At 42.1% G+C, this 22,141-nt stretch overlaps 1 pseudogene across 1 annotated transcript in view; it reads right to left on the minus strand.

The window, feature by feature from the left end:
• LOC147702791 (UDP-glucose 6-dehydrogenase-like) overlaps nt 1-22,141 on the minus strand; it is a 100,957-nt pseudogene that overhangs the window by 50,862 nt on the left and 27,954 nt on the right. Inside the window, exons 4-8 of the transcript XR_015297546.1 lie at nt 18,519-18,719; nt 14,634-14,831; nt 9,906-10,053; nt 4,732-4,826; nt 1,298-1,428 (exon numbers count right to left, since the gene is read on the minus strand). The product of XR_015297546.1 is annotated as a UDP-glucose 6-dehydrogenase-like (transcript). The remainder of the gene's footprint in view (nt 1-1,297; nt 1,429-4,731; nt 4,827-9,905; nt 10,054-14,633; nt 14,832-18,518; nt 18,720-22,141) is intronic.

Consider the following 22,141-nt stretch of genomic DNA (forward strand, 5'->3'; position numbering starts at 1 on the left):
GGATTTGGTTCTCGTAAGTTAAGTATTTTAGAACTGTTGTTTGTTTTAACATTCAAAACATGTGATGAATTTTAATCCTTCAAAGGAAAACAATAAATAACAAACTCTGCTTAATGTCTATATAAGAATAGCATCAAAAAAGTATTCCCTTTGGAATCCAATATCAGTGCAAAATTACAATCAATAACATTTCAACTACCACACTATCTCAAACTGGTCCACAACTTAGACATACAACCCCAAGAATCAAACATAGTGCCACGAGGTAACTAGATGTGTTGAATATTTAATATAAAAATATAATTACAAAAATCCATCAATGTACATATAATATTATCTGATCCTTCATATACATAGTATACATTCCATAAGAAAGTTTAAAAGATAAAATTTGGTATTCTGTTACACTTGAATTAAAAATACATGGCATCAAGACAAAACACAAATAGAAAACAGAGAACACACAAGACAATACACTCTGTCACTGACTGATCTGCAAATTTGTACGCAATCAATACGGGCATAACATTTTTACAGGGTTCTCATCTAGTGTGCCAGCATGTTCCACAAATTTGGCCTCATATATGAGTCATATATATGAGGTGGATCCGGTTCTTGTAAGATAGGTATTTTGAAACTGTTGTTTGTTTTAACATCCAGAACATGTGATGAATTGTAATCATTGGAGGAAAACAATAAATAACAAACTCTGCTTAATGTTTGTATAAGCACAGCACCAGTGCTTGGTCGTGGCTCAGTGTGGTTAATTGTCGATTTCGGAACATTTAGAAAGGACAGATTGTGCAATGTGAATGTCTTACATAGGTTTAGAGCCAGAGTGCTGCTCTCCAGAAGAGGACAAATTGGTTTGGAGAATGATGAACCCCACGAATTAGAACAGCGTTCACCAATTTGTATTTTCAACACATTTTTGATACTCTGGTGGTTGTTTAGCTCAGAAGTGTTACATTCACTAACATGGCAATTTCAGAAATTACCTCATAATCAGTGTCGAAGTTTATCACATCAAGGTTGTAAATAATCTGCGTATGTGTTTTTACTATAGTGATGTTCATTGGCATGAAAACCACAGGTTTCCATACAGGCATAGGTTCATATCAGTTGAACATAACTTGTAACTTATAACTTATTCTGATAAAATCGAATAGCCTTTTCAGAACTATGGACTGGCAGGCAAATCCCCAGATATCTTGAAAGCGCAGTTTCCTCTTCCTGTAGGTCATTCAACAAATCTGAACAGTGAAATAATTCTGAACAGAACTCCCTGTAAGCTCACCTGGTATCTCCAGTATCTTTTTTGAAAGCGAAGCCCAAGATGGCGATTTTCTTATCAGTGACTGTGTTGAACAGGCACCGGATGATGCGAGCGGCAAACCTGTGGCGCTGGAATTGGTTGATCTCAATCACCTATAGAGACACAACAAGATGGAATACTTGCAGCTCAGCCCTGTACACTTCATTTGCCAACAGCTTGTCCTCTTTTCATTATTTTTGAAAGGAAGCAAAGCGTCCGTCAAAAAGAATCTGGTCTCACAGCCAACGACAATCACCAACCTGATGAGGAAGGCGCATTCTGGAAGTTATACTCCTTCTAGTCTATCTTTTAAAATTTTACTCTGCTCCCACAATGCAAGGCAGGTAATGGTACATCTTTGTGCGGTGTCAAAGCAGGCACTTACTCTTGATAAGTTCAGTTATTCAAAGAGGGAGAGGAGCAGACAATCAGGACCAGAGAAAGAGCACATGTGTTCTGCTGTAATCTCCAGTTGGTAAATCCATCTGCATACGATTCAATTCATAGTGCTAAATCTTTAATAATACGTTTTTTTGTTGAGAGACTAACACCTTTGAAAATGGCATTAAAAACAAATCAGACACATTTTAAGGGAGTAAAACTAAGTACCTAACTGTGCATAATACTAGAATCCCAGTGATGACTAGGGACTTGGTTTATTGATGGCTAAGGGCCTGATTTACAATATGGCGTACAGGATACTCCTGCACAAACTCTTGGTCCTCCCGCCCTATTCAGAGTCATGTTGTAGATAAAGGGGTTAGACCCATACGATCAGTGGGACCTGGGTAATAAGTCGGTATATAAGGAAGTGGTCCCTGACCAAACACCAAAAATTTCTTAGAAAAAATCACAATGTTTTGAAACAAATTAATTTCGCAGAAAAATCAGAGTGCAAGGTGTTTTTTATTATCACCGCACTGTTGCAATCAATCAATGATCCAAAAATAATCCAAGTCATTATATAGTATATACAAAATTAGATGCGCCCACACGGGAAAAACAGGGGAGGGGTGTGAGGAAAGGGGTACACATTTCATGACAGTTAAAACATCACTAGTCAGAAAATCTCATGTGCACAAATTATCATCACAAAAAATTATAGATCCCCATAGGAGGGGTCAAACAGTGTATGAATATCAAACAACGTTTCAAATTGAAGCTCCTAATTAGCTGTGTACATCAGGCTGTCCTTTAGGAGTTCAGGGGGAGTAGAAGGAAGTCTACGTTTCGACCCAGGGAATGTAGGACAGTGGATCTTTGAGACCCGTTTAGTAAGGATCCACTGTCCTACATTCCCTGGGTCGAAACGTAGACTTCCTTCTACTCCCCCTGAACTCCTAAAGGACAGCCTGATGTACACAGCTAATTAGGAGCTTCAATTTGAAACGTTGTTTGATATTCATACACTGTTTGACCCCTCCTATGGGGATCTATAATTTTTTGTGATGATAATTTGTGCACATGAGATTTTCTGACTAGTGATGTTTTAACTGTCATGAAATGTGTACCCCTTTCCTCACACCCCTCCCCTGTTTTTCCCGTGTGGGCGCATCTAATTTTGTATATACTATATAATGACTTGGATTATTTTTGGATCATTGATTGATTGCAACAGTGCGGTGATAATAAAAAACACCTTGCACTCTGATTTTTCTGCGAAATTAATTTGTTTCAAAACATTGTGATTTTTTCTAAGAAATTTTTGGTGTTTGGTCAGGGACCACTTCCTATTCAGAGTCAGGCAGACAGTCAGTTTTCTGTCAGTGATATCCCATTGGCTCTGTTAATCAAAAGCTTGAGCTAACGGCCTGGCAGGATGTTGGCTATCTGATTAAGGACAACAGTCTACCTGCCCTATTTAGGGCAGACGGCCTGATGTCCTTTTTTTTTACTGTTCGTTGCCACCATGGAAAACATGGCAGTGACGAACAGAAAAATAATGACTACTCACATAGGGAAAACTACCAGCGTGTGTGAGTCATTAATTGTTTTTTTTTTTATAAACTCCCACTATGGGAATTTGCTTTTGAAAAACAAAATGTTTCTTGAAATGCCGTCAAAGCCAATGACAGCCGTTCACTAAAGTTTTTGAACAGTCAGAGGCACCGCTGTGATGGCGTTTTTGATGGTTCCTCTCAAGGTAAAGAGATCTCCAAAGGGCTGACGGTGATCTCCAAATTTGGTGGGCAATAGTCCATCAGGGTAGTGAACAAAATGTTCTCTGCCACTCTTACTGGTGGACTATGGCCCACCAAACTTTAAATCGGGCTCAAAGTACTAAAATGCCCGCTTACAGAATACATCATGTTTCTCTAAAACCAAAAAGAAAAATCCAAAAGATGAGGGGTTACTCGCAGTGCTTGCTAAATAATGTTTTTAAAGTATTTTTAAGGGATTTATTGGATTCTAGTGACAATCCCTAAACTTAATGACTTTTTTGTGGCAGTCACTTTAGCTTGGACATAGCCTCACTCAATGCAGCTACAGGACCAGCACTTTCTCATCCCTCAATATATTCATATCACAGAAACACATTAATACAGAAATCGTTTCCCTATTACAATTCTTCACTCCAATGCATGCCTTTGGCATTTGTATACATACATTACTTCCATTCCCATGTCATCATGGTTCCAAACGGATACATTTTGAGTGATCCATTTCTCATGTACAGCTAGATTAAATTGTTGAATTATATATGTAGCACTTCAAAAGAACACTTCACTCCTATCTAAGCGCTGGAAGCTTCAAAAGTTATTCTTACCCAAAGTAATGCACCTTAATTTACAGACTTTCGTAGGATGATGGCTGAATGCTACATATCCGGATTCAAGCACGTAACCTTCAGAGCTATACAGATTTCCAAGATGAGTGTTAACTCACTGAGCCATCATGCAGCTGTGCAACGAGCATAATTCTATAATAAATGACACTACAAACTGAACTTTGGATTACAAGTGTTACCATTACCCAGCTCATCAGTACACATTGTAAATCAACTTTAGGAGAATGCAAATCCGCATCAGCAGATTGTGTATATATATATATATATATATATATATATATATATATATATATATATATATATATATATATATATATATATATATATATATATATATATATATATATATATATATATATATATATATATATGTATATATCCCGTAGGGAGTTCACCCACTCAGCTAATTCAGAAGCTTTACCACTAAGGTCAAATCTCTTTGTCCTTCTGCTCCAAAGGTACTCAGAAGCGCATCCAACGAGAATAACGCCGTCTAGAGGCAACATGAATTGCTGATGAAGCAATCCTTTACAAGGTGTCATCAGAGCAAGGAATACATGTGTCTCAAACAAACTGATTTCCCTCTCCCGCTTAACTTCCAGCATGAGCATGTTTATATCTTATTCACCTGTTGCCAGTATCGCGCCACCTCTGGAAGGTTAAGAACTTCACAAAGGTAGACCAGATTGAGGACATCCTTCTGGAAACAGCTACCTCCGAACCCTGAAATTAAAAAAAGTATAAAGAATAAAGAAATAAAACAAATAACAGTCCAAAAGGGTACTTTCTGGAGTTCCTGCTCTGTACTGCTAATGTGCAGCATCAATACGCCTCCACTAGACACACAGGTATGCTCCTCCTCGCTGGAGATTGAGGCACTAGGAAGTTTGATTGTGTTTTACCTTTTGAGAGGATTTGGGGTACAGTTGTTTTACTTACACCAATTCCCTGGACAGAAAAATTCCTTGGTCACTGAGTATGGGAGGAAGGGAATGGGCAGGCACAGCAGCAGCTGTCAGTGGCTGGCAGCAGTTATCGCATGTCAGGTGCGAGCAGCACATACAGTCAGGTTTTAAGTTTCATGGTTATGACGCTTCTCCACCACTGGGTTCAAATCACTGATTTTTAAAAATAATTTTAAGGGTTTTCTTGCTAGCCTACAATAGCACACCTACAAGATCAGTTATACAAAGGTGGAAAACAATAATGGGTACACGTGTAACACCACCCCCTTCATATACCAACCACCATACATTTCATGCATTGTATCTAAAGTTAAGAATAAAAAGAAATTTAGTACAATAGAGTATTTTTACATTAGCTCGATATATTCTCTGACAAATAATCAACATGGCAGTGAAATTGATTAATTGGCACTACAAATCATGTTAGTAGAGTTATTGCATTATTAGATCACGCCAACGCTACTGGGGACCCGCTGAGCCTTATTCTGTTAGATGCCGAGAAGGCTTTTGACCGAGTGTCTTGGTGTTTTTTATGGGAAGTAATGCGGCAGCGGGGTTTTGGGCAGCAATATATAGTAGCAATACAAACGCTATACTGCCAACCTGTCGCTAAGATCTGTACCCTGGGCCTCGAGTCAAAAGCAGTGGTAATAAGGCGGGGTACTAGACAGGGCTGCCCTTGCTCCCCATTATTATTTGCGTAGTATATAGAGCCTTTTTTGAAAATGCTTGACCAAAGCCCACTAATACAGCCTGTTATTGTTCAGCAGCAACAATATCGGGTTCTGGCTTACGCAGACAATGTTGCGGTGCTTTCTGTTAAACCTGCAGCAGCAATACATGCAGTAGAACATCTCGCTGCAGAATATGGGTCTGTCTCGGGATATAAATTAAACACCGCAAAAACGCAAATCTTGTGCCATAATGTTAGGGGTTTTAATGACCCATGGGTCTCAAAGGAAGTAACATATTTAGGAGTGCTATTAAGGACCTCAGCACCAGCATTAGTTGGCGCTAATTGGGGGATGCTTTTACAAGCGGTGCGTAGACAGCTTGATCGGTGTGAATGCTTGCATCTGTCATTAGTTGGCAGGTGCAATATGCTGAAAATGATGATTCTGCCAAAAATACTGTATTTTTTTAGATGTGTTCCACTTGAAGTCCCACGCACTCATTTGACACAATTACAGTCATTGTGTATGAACTTTATATGGGCACGAGGGAAGGCCCGCAGAGCTGCACGGTTTATGGTGTTACCTAGAGCAGTTAGGGGGTGGTCTGTACCGGACTTTACGCTCTACTACTATGCATGCATGCTCCAACATATGAATATACTCTTTACTGGAAGGGCCAAGGGTGGCTGATGAATCTCCTGCCATATATCATATGTTGCTGGGGTCATATGCAAAAAACTGTTTGTTCATTCACCTAGACTGGAGCTATTTTAAGCGCACAAGATTCAAGACTGTATTAGCAGCTTGGAAGGTTTGGAAAGCTATTAAGAAAATGTTCATGATAGAGAAAGTCTCCTGGTATACCCCATTTACTGTTGCTACTTGCTTTCCGAGTGTATTTTTGGATAGGACAGTACAGAACCGGTGGAGTAAGGGTATAAAAATAGTGGGGGATTTTTATACGGAAGGGGGTCTGAAATCGTTTAATCAGATCATGGAACAATACCATATACCCCGGGCAGATTTTTTAAAATATTTACAAATTAGGAACTATCTCCTCACTGCCCGGTGGAATATTCGGACTAATTCTCTTATCGAAGCTAACCAAAAAGAAGTAGGAATAGGGGGGCTATATAGTTGTATGTTAGAAACAAGATCCAATGATTTGGAAGAACATAATCGTAAGTGGGAAAGCAGGTTAGGATGTTCTGATATTAGTTTGGAGACCTCCATTGAATTAGCTGGTCGATTATTTATGTCTGCTAACCTGTCTGCCCAACATTATAAAACTATTTTTTATTTATATATGACACCTCATAAGATTGCCAAATGGGGTGGTGGACAGGAGGGGAAATGCTTTTGCTGTGATAACCCTGATGCAGATGTGATGCATATCTTCTGTATGTGCCCACTATTAAAAGAATTATTAGAGCATGTTGATAAATTTTTAACTGCATTTTGGGAACACCTATTGATTTGTCGCCTACGCAGCTTTTGTTGGGTGTAGAGATGGGGGTAAATGCTGATAGTGTATCTAGGAATGCTATTTATTTGATTTTTTTAGCAACAGCAGTATTAAGGCTATGTATAGCTTCAAGTTGGTTATAAAGGGACCCCCCATCGTTTGAGGCTTGGAGGGCTAGGTTCTTGGCTAAATTTAATTTAGAGTATAGTTTGTATGCATTAAAAGGTAGGCGTAAGCGAAAGCTGGGCTTACAAATTTGGGGCCCTGTTTTATCTTATTTGGATTCTTGAATGGCAATTTTTTTTTTTTGTGTGTTTAATTCTATGTACTAAAGTTGGGCATACCAGAAGAAGTCGATCTGCTATGGAACTGTCTGAGTTAAATGTATATGCTTAAATGTGGTGTGATGGTTAAGACGCATGTACTCACTACACTTTAATTTGTTTGTACTCTTGTGAGTTGAATACTCATGTATTGCTAATAAAAAAATAAAATAAAATAAATTGATTAAGTATGTGAATTTCGTTCCACCTACAACATATTACAGCAAATTTGCACTTTTTCAGGAACATCGCCTAGGTTCCCCTCTAGCTCAGCAAACACTGCCAGGACATAACGCTTTGCAACATTTCAAGTGTTGGGTTGTTACTACTACCTAGAAAACTAGCATTAAGTTATTGGGCCATGATGAATCCAACATCATAAAAGAGCTTCCTGTATTTCTATGGTACTCGTTCTCCCAACATACACAGTAACATTGTTTTGACAGCTAAGGCCATGAATCTATCCAGGACCATGAATAAATGGTTCGTGACCGTGGTCCCAAAAGCCATTGCACTGGGGCACTGCCATTGTAGGTGGAAGAATGTGCCTTCCTGCCCACACCACTCAAATCTGTAAGCTTGTCAGCCTTGTGACGCTCTGTATGTATGTAATACATTTATTTAGATATTATAATCAAACCATTTGGAACCCGGATCTGCTAGCGACTTCCTTAATGTGCCTCTTTTATTTATCTAAACCCCCGCTGTCCAATGGGCCGAGGTATCCTACTATTCCTTTAGCTTTTCTAAAAATCAGGTACATTATTTACTTACGCCTTATATGCTAAGGACACCACCTTCTTGGTGGCTCATTCTGACCACAGTGTGGGTTCCACTGCATGTGTTTTTCAAGAGTAGATCATGGGACAGGAAGTGACAAAGTGATTAAAAAGTATGTCCATCTGTAGCCACAAGGCATATTGGAGCACTGATTCTGTATTATGCATATTCATGCTTAGCAAGAAATAAACATTTTGCTGGAGCCTTCTTGAAGAATACAAAAGCTGACAGGAAAATGGCAAACTGAATGTGCAAAATATTCACCCCAAACATGCATAAAGTGTATATCAAAATAGATTTGTGAACGTGAAATTAGAAACTATCCATACAAAATGAGAATAATTGATCTTTTATCAACTCCTACTCCTCCTTCTCCCTGATTCAGCTACCATCAAAGGCGGCTAAAGACAAGCTCCTCCCTCGTCATCATTTTTTCCTTGAGCCTGGCCTGCTGCTGCTAGGCCGGCTATAGAGGGTGCGCTGTGCATGCCTCCTCTAGGGCAGACTTGTGCTCAACTTTCTGGAGCTATATTCTCTTTCTGTGCCCCAGGCAAAACTTTTCCACTGTGTACTCCCACAACGGCCCCTTCCAGGATGACCTATCATTCCTGTATATTGTAAATCTCTACCATAATGGAGCCGATTGTCCAACAGCATACAATGAGCTAGTGGGGGATAGGGCATGTTCTCTTCCTACGTGTGTACAAGGGAAAATAAGCGTTACTGCTCTTAATTGTGAAACGGTTCAGCAAACACCACTCTTTGCAGAGGGTTTGAGTTCTATTCAGCTGCTGCAGCCTTCAGCCATGAGTTCCACAGCCAACTCGGTCTATTGCCTCCTCTCAGTGCTCTCTCCCTGCGTCACAGTGTGATGGTCGCTGAAGAACCGGGACCATCATACCTTCTTGAGGCATTGTCCTGTCGTGCGAGTGTGTGCGCGAGACAGAGGGCATGAGTGGCGTTCCAGGGTAGCGTATAGAACGTGGACTGCTGAGGGAATAGCATGCATGTAGGTTGGGGACAGGTTGCTAAAGGGGCTCCACTAGCCACAGTGTAACTTACCGTCTCTGGTTGCTTGTTCTACAAAAAAACAGCATTACCTATCTCACCATGGTCCCTCCTGCATTCTTCAATCAGCTTCACAGATATAAGCATCTAACACTTCTCTTCCTGCTACATTACGTCCAACGTTATGTTATAGAGCTTTTTGTACCACTTGAAATTATTTTATCTTGCCTCATGAGCTTGGTGTACGAGGCAAGATTTTGCTGCAGCTTCTACTTTGACCACACCTTCCATTTAATTTTGTGATTGATTTAAGGGACAGGTTACAGCTTCCAGAAGCAGATTGAATTAGGTATCACCCCTGAACTGAGGGATGAAATATTTTATCTACTTGAAAATTTAGAGCAGTGATGCTGCCCATTTGTGCTTGTAAATCCAATTCCGTTCCAATGGTCTGAGCTGCTTTCACCGTGGACTTCACTCATGTTAGAAGGGAGAGTTTTCAGTGTAGTAGAGAGTCTGCCTGCACACCAAACGTAGCCAGAAAAACAATCCTCCTGGTTTGGGATCCTTCTCAACCATTCACTCACCGACACTGGCTTTGAGGAAGCAGCTGCCAATCCGCTTGTCCATGCCCACCGCATGTGCCACCTCCTCCACGTCGGCACCTGTCATTTCACACAGCGCACTGATGGAATTGATGCTGCTAATGCGCTGTGCCAGAAAAGCATTGGAGGTCTGGAAAGAGGAAACTTCTGTTAGAGACAACAGCGGGATAATTCATTTGCAAAGGACAGCGAGAGAGTGAGTAGCAGCCCTGTCCAAAGGTAATGTTTATGAGAAATTGATTTATGGAATAAATTCAAACTGAGCTCACAGGAGCCGAACACTTGTTTTAAGAGATTTTTTATTGCCTTTATTTAATGGCTAAAACTCTTCCTTAAAACAAACCTGTTTACCATTGAATCCTTCTAAATATTGGAAAAAGCGCTAACGTGGTGTGTTTTTTCTAAATGTAGGTGTGGAAAAGATTTGTTCTCGAGATTCCACACGCATATGGTTTATAATAAACAAAGAAATTTTTTTCCAGTGAATGACCAATCAATGAGTCTGTATGGTCTGATTATCAGATCTGGAACCAGTATACTGGAGCTCACGACTGGACAAGCCATGTATCCGACTACTATGGGGTTGGCCTGTGTCTCTAAGAACCTGGTATATAGTGGTATAGACTACAGTGTGTTCTGTCAGGTGTTGTAATTGCTGTGCATGGAAAGATGGTGTCTAAAATATATCACCAATATATGCAGATCAAGCTATGGTCTGGAAAATTAATTAAACAATATGTACGACTTAAATTGAATGCAGCCCTATATTATACCAATATTTAACACTCCCGTCGTATGATCAAAGAAAGAATTGACGGGGAACAGCCATTACAACGCGGTTTTTACCACGCGTTGCTATTATATTGCATGTGTCACAACGCATGCGATGTTGCAACGCGTGGTAAAAACCACACATGCCATTACAACGCATGCGATGTAATGGCTATCCACGTTGTTGAGAAGAAACTGAGGCTGTTTCCTCACAACGACGTGCACCTCTGATGACGCAGGAACCGGGAGCAGAGACGGCGACGCTGGAACCACGAGGAAAGAGGTAAGGCTGATTGTGCTTGCAGTGGGGGTAGTGGTTTAGGGTAGGGTAGTGTAGTAGTGTTTTAGGGTTTTGGGTAGTGTAGGGGTGGGAGTAGTGTGGGTAGTGTTGTAGTTTTTTAGGGTTTAGGGTAGTGTAGGGGTGGGAGTAGTGTGGGTAGTGTAGGATTTTAGGGTTTATGGCAGTGCAGCTGTGGGAGTAGTGTGGGTAGTGTTGTAGTCTAGTAATGTTTTAGGGTTTAGGGTAGTGTAGGGGTGGGAGTAATGTGGGTGGTGTAGTGTAGTAGTGTTTTAGGGTTTAGGGTAGTGTAGGGGTGGGAGAAGTGTGGGTAGTGTTGTAGTGTAGTAGTGTTTTAGGGTTTATGGTAGTGTAGTGGTGGGAGTAGTGTGGGTAGTGTTGTAGTGTAGTTGTGTTTTAGGGTTTAGGGCAGTGTAGCTGTGGGAGTAGTGTGGGTAGTGTTGTAGTCTAGTAATGTTTTAGGGTTTAGGGTAGTGTAGGGGTGGGAGTAATGTGGGTGGTGTAGTGTAGTAGTGTTTTAGGGTTTAGGGTAGTGTAGGGGTGGGAGAAGTGTGGGTAGTGTTGTAGTGTAGTAGTGTTTTAGGGTTTAGGGTAGTGTAAGGGTGGGAGTAGTGTGGGTAGTGTTGTGGTGTTTTAGGGTTTAGGGTAGTGTATGGGGTGGGGGTAGTGTTGTAGTGTTTTAGTGTTTAGGGTAGGGGTGGGAGTAGTGTATTGTGTAAGTGTAGGGGTAGGATTGTCACGTACCTTGCAAGCTTTAACTACGAGTATGGCTTTACCATGCATGCCTTTGCGTTGTAATGGCATACGTGGTAAAGGCATACTCGTGATAAAAGTATGCGATGTAATGGCATGTCGTTGTCATTGACATCACCTAGTAATACCCGCGTTGTAATGGCACACGGGGATTAGTATGCGATGTAATGACATACATCTGAATAGACAAAACACAACATAACCATTAATTGTTTTGTATATTCAAAATCATATACCCAAAAAATATATACAATTTTCTTCGTATATGGCTGTCACGAACACACAAATATAAACAACGTGACTGCTGACACAAAGTGCAAAAGTACTTAACACAATACAATACAAAATAATGTATATGAAACAATTAAAGAGATGTCTGTCCATCTTATGTAGACTAGTTCGAAATACACTCTATCTCGACATTAATTTCATTTAGAGGATGGTGGACCAAGAGTATGGACCAATAAGATTGCCGTCGATGTTTCAACCCTAGTGTGTGTGTTAATGGAGGCATATCAAGGCAGGCCTTCCTCTGGGCTAGTTAGGGACAGCCTAGCTGAAACTGAATTATTTGGGAACGACAATCTTCCAGGAAAGGATAGAGCCCACAGCAGGGGATCAGTCTCCACCCCAAAGTCTTCCAAAAGGAAATTATTCTAAAAAGCAGTGCTCCCGCTGAGTGTGAATGTTCACTGTGTAGGGAAAGAAAGCTCCTCCAGCGCAGGCTAGAGCCCCGCCCGTTGATAGAATCACCAAGTATGCCACTAATACCTCCAAAGAAGGGATTTAATCATGCCAGTCCATGGCCCATGTCAAAATCCACAGTACGGAAGTAGCTAATTAATTTCAGTCTTGCAGAATCTCCAGGGAATTCCGAGATGACTCTTTTCACCAAATGAAAGGTTCCCGCATCGCCTGAGGAATATGTTCAGGTGTTCGCTACCCTCCAGACATTGGACCCTGGAGATGGACTGAGCCAAGCAAACCAACAAATCAGGGAAAATTAATGAAGAACACATCTACTCACTTAAGTTCAATAAATACTTTAAAATAGTGAGATGCGTCTGTCTTAGTGACTGAACACCAGAGTCTACTATATTAGGATTAACTGTAAATGGAACACAACATAAAATGAATTGTTATTAATATGTCTGACCCTGGCACGCTATGTATTTTATATTATAATAGGAGATTATATGTACCGTGGCTGATTTGATACTCGTGAGTGTAGTAATCCCCTGGATATTTGCCTTTCATGGAAAAACAATAAATGCATTTTAAAAACTGAACTGTACATCACATTTTGCAGAGGGAAATCATATTATACGCTAGACTGCTTCTATGTCCTTTCAGAAAATATTCATGCTTGCAGAGGCAAAATAGACGCAATTCTTGATTTCCAGATGAAGCCTGTGCCCTAGAGCAGTGGATACATTGCGAGCATAAAATGAGCATAAACAAAGCACTGTGGAAGGCCCTGCTTGTGTGCTAGACAGAGACGCTGATTATTAACTTTCTGGTTCAGCCTATACTATCAGAAGGAACTCCAAGTTCTATGCCTAGTTCTGCTGAGCTGGTCTGGTCATCGGGCTTCTGGGTGGATACACAGAAAGGCTTTGTGCCAGACAGTTTAAGATACCGTCTGTTAGTTAAGGCCAGTTCAGGTCCTTGACAAGCAGCTCCCAGTTAACTGGGTTCTGCACACATACGCATAGTGGCTCAAAGTGTCTTCCCTTTCCGTCATAGCACATGATTTGGGTTGTACGTATGGTATTGTAAGCCAAGCCAGCCATTGTGGTTTCTGTTTGTGTCAATACAAGCAGTGGACCTTTTGGGGGACCTGGGCCCAAACAGACAATGATTGTTTCCCTAAAGACTGTCAGACTTTAGGATCTGCTTGTGGGAGCAGTGTGATCCACCAGCCTCTGGTGGAATTATTGTTCCCAGTGTTCTTCGTTTTCTCCTGAAAAGTAGTATTTCAACACCACACACTTCCTGACCTATCAGGACTTTGTGTCCAGAATCCTCCTTGTGTTACTTCTACCTGAGAAATCAAGACAACATTTTTCATAAACACACATGGTTGACCCCAATCATCCTTCCCATGATCATTATTGTGGGTCCAAGAGGGAAGATGGGGTTTAGTGGTTAAGCTGAAGAGTTTAAAATCGAAAGACCTGGCTTCTAATCCAGGCTTCAGTAGCCACACATGCATTACACTGTAAATATACTTCATGTAAGTTACAATTGTGGATACAATTGAAAACTAAATGTGTACCAACTGCACAGTTTGCAATGTAATTCTTTTCCAATGACGTGCTCCGACTTCCCATCCCAATCATATCCTGGTTTATGTAAACTGGTCTCTATTGGAACCACACACCATAATGTTCCAAGTTTAAGATATCCTTGCTACAAAAAAATGTTCCCTTTCAGTTGCTATGCTGCTCCTTGGAGATAAGCCCTTCTCTGGATTATTGCTCCTTTTCGAAAGTCAATTAAAACATTTGAAATAAAAATAAAAAGATGACATATGTTTAAAGGCCTGGTCATGGAACGCTTGCTACCATTTTGCCACGGTCTGGACTTTTTGCATGATGTGACCAATGAAAACTTTTAATATGACATTAATCCTCAAGAATTAGATTAGATTAGGCTGAACTGGTGAAGTAATGTTTGTCAAATAACAGTCAAAAGGCAGCACCAGGCTCCAGGTCACGGACTGTGCCATATAAGTACAGCCTTCCTGGAATTCTATCCCCCTCACATAGAATTAATGGTTCCAGATATGTTATGGGGAAATGAGTCCGAAACTCAAATGTGACTATGAGTTCGGCATTAAGACTAATCAACATGAAAGTCTGATGGTATATGAAGAACACGCGTACCAGCTTTGAGAGTTCCGAAGACCATGTGTTGGTGGTCAGGATTCTGTTCTTGGGGACCCAATGCTCGTAGATGCCACTCAGAGCCTGAATTGCCATCTGCCCCGCAGGGGAATCGTCCCCTCCAATCAGAACTCGGTCTGGATGTTTCAGGTCTTGAATGGCTGTTCCTTCTGCTAAAAACTCTGGGTTAGATAGAACCTGGAGGGGAGAGAAGTGAACATTCAGCTATGGAGAAATTTAGCAAAATAGACAGTATTAAAATCGTTTTTAATAACATGTCCTTGAGTTTCTTGGATCAGCTAATGACTTCTGAGCAGTTTTATCCAGGCAGCTTGAAGAATATTCTGGATTCTCATGTGACCCTCCGCCTTCCCAAAAAAATGAGGTTGCGAGGAGGGTGACAATGTGATGCTAAAAATTGTTAAGAAGCCAAGAAAGACTGAGGTCACCAAGGAGGAAAAAATAATCAGAAGTCGGCAACCACGCGGAGGCTAACTGGGCGCACGTCTGATGGCACAAGAGGATGGGCGTACCACCAAATGGCCACAGACGACGGACAGAAAAAAAAAGCATTTGCAATGTAAAAGGTCTCGCCTTCGGGACCTTATAAGTATTTATTTATCCATGTAGCACATTATATTGGGTGCTGTACTATTCATTGTTATTTTGGGTGCAAAACAACAGGTTACATAAAGCTGAATCCCTTGGCATTCTATTGAAAAGCATCAGCCATGTTATATGTGGGTAATCCCACAAAAGATGGCAGATTCCGCCACGATTCAGTTGTAAATAATTGGCCATGTTTGCCTCAACCATGTTACGTTTGGGTGATCACATGAAAGAGTTGAAAAAGTGCAGCAAACATATGAGGTGGAGAAAAAAGGAGTGCACACAAATAATTAAAGAAAGTGGAAACGACCTGTAGCGGGGTTAGTTCGCAGGGAGGATCTAAAACAACAAAAGTTGGGAGTTATTAGACATGCCTGTCTGTAATTGCATATTTTATCACCTGTGTTGTGTTTTAAATTTGTGGTTTTCCCTGCGCATGATTGCCTCCATTTAGTGTGTTGAATTGTGGGATTTGCAGTCCAACCTCTGTAGTTTGTCCCTCTCATTTCCTGGTGAAAATTCAGTTTCCCCCTCCAAATTTCTCCTTTGCTCCGTGCTAAGACCTGTATGTTAAAGCAGTGCACTCCCAGCCACCATTTTGTGTTCACAAGCCAGTGAAACCAGCCCCCTGCCCCCCCCCCCCACCCAGCAACAGGGATTTTTTTCTACATCAGATGGTGCTTCTGTGAGCTGTTTAAACTGTGTTTTGCTAGGGCCTGTGCACTTCGTTTATTGGCCAGCAGGGGGACAACTGCTGTCTCTTCCCAAGACAAAAAGTTGTTTAAAAAACGATTTTCACTTTCTGTGTTTGCTGTCTATGCCTGTGGTTGTTACAGTTACAGATTGTAGTTTTCGCCTGCCTGTAATTGCATATTTTATCACCTGTGTTGTGTTTTAAATTTGTGGTTTTCCCTGCCCATGATTGCCTCCATTTAGTGTGTTGAATTGTGGGATTTGCTGTCCAACCTCTGTAATTTCTCCCTTGCTCTGTGCTAAGCCCTGTATGTTAAAACAGTGCACTCCCAGCCACCATTTTGTGTTCACAAGCCAGTGAAACCAGCCCCCCTGCCTCCCCAATCCCCCCCCAGCAACAGGGATTTTTCTCCATCAGGGCTGTGCACTTCGTTTTTTGGCCAGCAGGGGGAGTAAAGCTTTATTCAAACAGTATTGTTAGATTTCAAGTTAGTGAGGCCCTTTACATGCTGAAGTCCAAAGTGTGGATTGAGCCTGTCTGTCTCCTAGGAGATTCTGAACAGGAGAAGCAGCTGCCCAGCCCCCACTTCCAGGCCGGCAGACCATTGGCTATTCAGCTTCCAGGTAAGTCTGAGCCCTCCTCTCACACACGCCCAGGCCCCTTATGGCCTTGCTGGGTGCACCCCAAATCATTCTCCTCCATCTTGTGAGTTGCAGCCTACCTGTGCCCCAGATTGCAGTGAGCAGAGTCCAGGAAGTGGTAAGGAGACAGAGTAGTACTGTCTCTTCCCAAGACAAAAAGTTGATTAAAAAACGATTTTCACTGTGTGTTTACTGTCTATGCCTGAGGTTGTTACAGTTAAAATTGTCGTTTTAGTCTGCCTGTAATTGCATATTTTATCACCTGTGTTGTGTTTTAAATTTGTGGTTTTCCCTGCCCATGATTGCCTCCATTTAGTGTGTTGAATTGCGGGACTTGCAGTCAGACCTCTGTAGTTTGTCCCTCTCATTCCTTGGTGACAATTCCGTTTCCCCTCCAAATTTCTCCTTTGCTCTGTGCTAAGACCTGTATGTTAAAACAGTGCACTCCCAGCCACCATTTTGTGTTCACAAGCCAGTGGACCTTGTATGGTCTGCTAGTGGTTGGTACATGTCTACACTGATTGGTGGTTGTATTTGGTGTTTCTATTGGATTAGAGTTAATGTCCTCATTGGTTGGGTATTTGAGGGTTCTGATTGGTTTCTGGGTCTGTGATTCAATCATTGTAGGGTTGGGACTAGGGCTAGGGTTAGGATTTCTATTGGAAGTAGAGACTATGTTATTGATTGTTGGGAGTAGGGTGGGACTAGGGCTAGAATTAGACCTTTAATTGGAAATAGCGATTAGGGCATCTGGTGTGATTGGTTGCTGGACTAGGTGTGGGACTTAGAGTAGGGTTAGGCTTTCTATTGGAAGTAGGCACTAGGGCTACCTGTGCCATTGGTTGCATGGACTTGTTTTGGGACTAGCCTATCTCTCATCCTATACATCTATCAATATATCCTCTACACGCCTCTCTCATTTATCCCAAACCCCATACCACTACTATGATCCCCAAAATAACCCTTTCTAGACTCTCCCCTACACTACCCCTCATTGCATCATCTGACACCTCTTTCACTACCGATCCCCCAAAACAAACCTTTCTAAACTCTTCCCTCTTTTCTACCCCCCAGAACCCTTCTCAATCCAAATAACGGACTAACATATTCACCACTAAAATTACTTTCATGTTTCATCATACTAATTCAATAGCAATCCTGATGGGTTCCAAAGTAGCGTGCTACTTGCGCTATATAAATACAAACCTCTTTCCCTTCACTATCCCGCCACCTACCCTTCTCTACCCAAATAACTGAGTAACATATCCACTACTCAAATTGCTTCATATTTTACTATACTAATTTTCAACAAAAATCCTTTATGGGTTCCGGAGTGGCGTGCTACTCGCCATAAAAAAGCGCTTCAACATTCCATCAGGGATAACTAGTGCTATATGAATGCAAACCTTTCTTCCCTTTTATCCCTCTGCTATCCTTCTCACTCCAAATAACTGACTAATATCCACTAATGAAATTACTTTCATATTTCACCATACTAATTCACCACTAATCCTTTATGGGCTTCCGGAGTAGCGTGCTTGAACACCCCATCAGGGGTAACAAGCGCTATATAAATACAAACCTTTTTTCCTCCTCTATCCTTCTGCTATCATTCCAAATCCAAATAACTGACTAACCTATACACTAGTTAAAATGTACTTGCATGTTTCACTATACTAATTCAACACTAATCCTCTATGGGTCCCGGAGTAGCGTGCTACTCGCCGAAAAAGCGCTTCAACGCCTCCTCAGGGGGAGTAAGCCCTATATAAATGCAATTACAATACAATTCAATCTTACATACATCATTACATCATTATACATCCTCCTTACATTAGTATACATGGAATTAGTCTTTTGATTGCTAAAACATCAACATCAGGAACTATGTCCTGAATGGCTATTCCTGTGGACTCTTGGACTTTGAGATCTATCCTTTACCTGAAAGGTGAGGTTAGACTTGGTGTTGGCGGTGAGGATCCTGCGGATGCTCTCGGCTGCTCGCACTGGCACCGTGCTCTTCTCAACAACAATCTTGTGGCCCACCGATACTTCTGCTATCTGACGGGCACAGGCCTCGATATATTTCAGGTCAGCTGCCCGGCCCTTGCCGATGCCAAAGGTCTTTGTAGGAGTGTTCACCTGGTCGAGAAGAATACAGTCAGAATAATGGTGGGAAATATTTTGACACTTTGTATGGTATTCACAGACTTGTCACCACTTGTTAGTGTACTGCAAGAACAGCCTGGAAATATCACAGCTTCAGCTGGGCTGCAGCAAATGTTCAAAGAGCCTGGAGCATTCCCAGTTAAACCACGACAATGAGTGCTCTGTGGTTGGTACTCAGAACTTTATAACCTTGGTGCCTGCAGTGCGTGCTCTTTACTGAATACATGGTCTTCAATCAATGAACGTGTACTACATGCTGAGTTGGAACTCGATGTCCTCTGGAGGTCCCAAACTGCAGAAGTCATTGCCTCGATACTGGTTGGTTAAGCCAACATTTTGAGCTAGTGGGAGCACGCATGGGACCTGGTCCTGGAGCACCCAACAGGCTTGACCAATAATGCCTGAGAACTGTGTTTAGGTGAAGAGGTTAACTGTTATTTTACAGGATTTAGTCCTAAGGACTAAGATAAAGAGTTCAAAACACTGTTTGTCCACTGCTGGAAATGGCTGAGAAATGCACTCTTCCGAGGTCGGGGATGATAAGTGGGTGTGTCAAGGATGATGCATGTGCACAACATTTACAGTCCTAGATTGTGTATGACCAGGCCTTCAGCCTGTCATCATTCAGTTGCATCTTGGGTCAGTGTTATCTAGTTGGCTGCAAGGTCTTTATTGCTTTTTGTGAGGCTTGCTTCCTGAAGGCCTCTTATAAGTGGCTTGAGTTAGCTGGGCCTTGCTCTAATTTTAATGATCCTGGGAACCGCTCATTTCATGGCTCTCTTTTCTCTGGACCAAGGCGGTAGTCTTTGCCAGTACTATGCATATTTCTGATCTTGAGGACAGCAGCCTAACATGTGATTAAAATGTCTCTAAGAGCAAATACACAGTCCTCTTGAAATTCAAATAAAGTACAGGATAGTTGTACAAGAAGCAGAATTTATTCAAATTTGAGGACGCTGAAGGGAAATCAATGGAGACCAAAATCGTGCCTTCATGGAAATGTATCCCACTCTTATAGGACAATGAATATAGTCACTCAGTCTGGGGGATTCTGTTTGCCAATGCTGTCTGGTTGTACAATGATAGGGGATTGGGTAAAGATCAGGTATCTGAAAACACTAGAAGAGGGTCTAAGCAGAAGACGCATGGAAGAGCAGTGAGCACTCAACCTACAGGGACTCCTACAGGGACTCCTCCGGGACGCTGAAGAAACAGGACAGGGACACCAGCGTGGAGGTTGTCAAAACCTCGAGGACAGAAAGACAACTGACAGAGGCCCACCATATCATAATGTATGACTTGTGCCCTCTGAAAATACTGTTCATCCCTAAATGTACCTATTCACGCATGGAAAACATGCATCGCCACCCCACACACCGCCACTTGTCTGGAAAGAAGTAAGGACTGTAGCTAAGAAGAACTGCACAGATGTTAACAGAAAGCACTGATTGACAATCCAAAGGGCAGCTTCAACCCAGAGGTTCTGATAAAATGACCAGTCCATGACCTAGAATGCAGCTGCTAACAACCTTTAATAACCCCTTAGCCATGTTTTGGGGCAGTGATCACCTTTGAATATGGTTGGGGTACATATTGGGTACACCCCATTCCAGAAGAGCATAGAGATATGCTAGGATCTGCACAGTAATCATGGAACACTGAACGTGGACACACAGATTATGGAGTCCACTGGTGGAAAAGCAGAACGCAGTTCAGAAAATGTCAAACAGAGTGGCACAGTTCTATTTACCAGGTGAGGTCTTTCTAGCCTTACAGATACTTACATAATGTATAACATTCACTAGTATTTTGTAGGGCTGTTTTTTAATCAAATGGGGCCTTTCCAGAAAAATTACAGAGAATACATTCAACACTGCACTCCTGGATCCACTTTTGAAACATTGTAGGCATAATCAGAATAAAAGAAGCACACAATTTATGCAAATGTCAGAACACTTTCGGAGTGCCAAAGGTCAAGCAGGAGCTGCTGGACCCCACTGTAGTCGTTGTGGCGTTTTACTTCTGATGTACTAGTGCCTGACCTACTTTGGGTCCAGAGCACTTGGGCGAAGCATCCTTTCAGTACCGCACTCTCAGTAGTAGCATGGATCGAGCAGTCCAGGGCTTCTTGGGGGGGGGGGAGGTCAATGCAACTGCTGAGCATAAGCTCAAAACTCAAAATATGTTGAATAGCAGCAATAAATGATTATCCAGTTAAATACTTGCTTTTATGAAAAAAGGAGTATTTATATACAAACACATAGTAAAATATGCATACATAAATAATATACAAAGTACTCCGCAGGACAGAACTCTAGTGTTGGATAGGCGGTCCTTCTTCCCTCTCAATCGGTTGTGGTTACTCCCCATTCACTATTGACAAAATTTAGGTTAGGCCTCAGTGCAAGCCTTAGTCTTACTTTGCCACTGGAGTCAAGCAAGCCCGGCTGAAGACGGCTGTAATGCCAGAAACCGGTCCTGGGAAGCTTGATTCCGGGCCAGGGAAGACATGGCTTGGCCGTTCAGGCTGGACTGTTCCCATGAGGCACAGGTTCAGACTGATTTGCATATGGCCATGTCTGAACTGGGGTGGCGGAATGAGCTAAAAAACGGTGATGGATTAAACCCAGATCAGTTGATTGGGGGTGAGTGTTTGTATTGTCAATGCTCCGTCCATCACCACCTTTGGTTTTTCTTTGTTCGCCCTAAGTTGGCAGGGTATGCTCAGACGTGAGTCCCTTGCTCACTTTGCCACTGGAGTCAAGCAAGACCGGCTGAAGACAGCTGTAATGCCAGAAACCGGACCTGGGAAGCTTGATTCCGGTCCAGGGAAGACATGGCTTGGCAGTTCGGGCTGGACTGTTCCCATGAGGCACAGGGTTAGACTGATTTGCATATGGCCATGTCTGAACTGGGGTGGCGGAGTGAGCTAAAGAACGGTGATGGATTAAACCAGATCAGTTGACTGGGGGTGAGTGTTTGTATTGTCAACGCTCGGTCCATCACCACCTTCGGTTTTTCTTTGTTCGCCCTAAGTTGGCAGGGTATGCTCAGGCGTGAGTCCCTTGCTCACTTTGCCACTGGAGTCAAGCAAGCCCGGCTGAAGACGGCTGTAATGCCAGAAACCGGTCCTGGGAAGCTTGATTCCGGTCCAGGGAAGACATGGCTTGGCAATTCGGGCTGGACTGTTCCCATGAGGCACAGGGTCAGACTGATTTGCATATGGCCATGTCTGAACTGGGGTGGCGGAGTGAGCTAAAGAACGGTGATGGATTAAACCCAGATCAGTTGACTGGGGGTGAGTGTTTGTATTGTCAACGCTCCGTCCATCACCACCTTTGGTTTTTCTTTGTTCGCCCTAAGTTGGCAGGGTATGCTCAGACGTGAGTCCCTTG

The sequence above is a fragment of the Lissotriton vulgaris genome, chromosome 7 (genome assembly GCF_964263255.1).
Source record: "Lissotriton vulgaris chromosome 7, aLisVul1.2, whole genome shotgun sequence".
NCBI lineage: Eukaryota > Metazoa > Chordata > Amphibia > Caudata > Salamandridae > Lissotriton > Lissotriton vulgaris.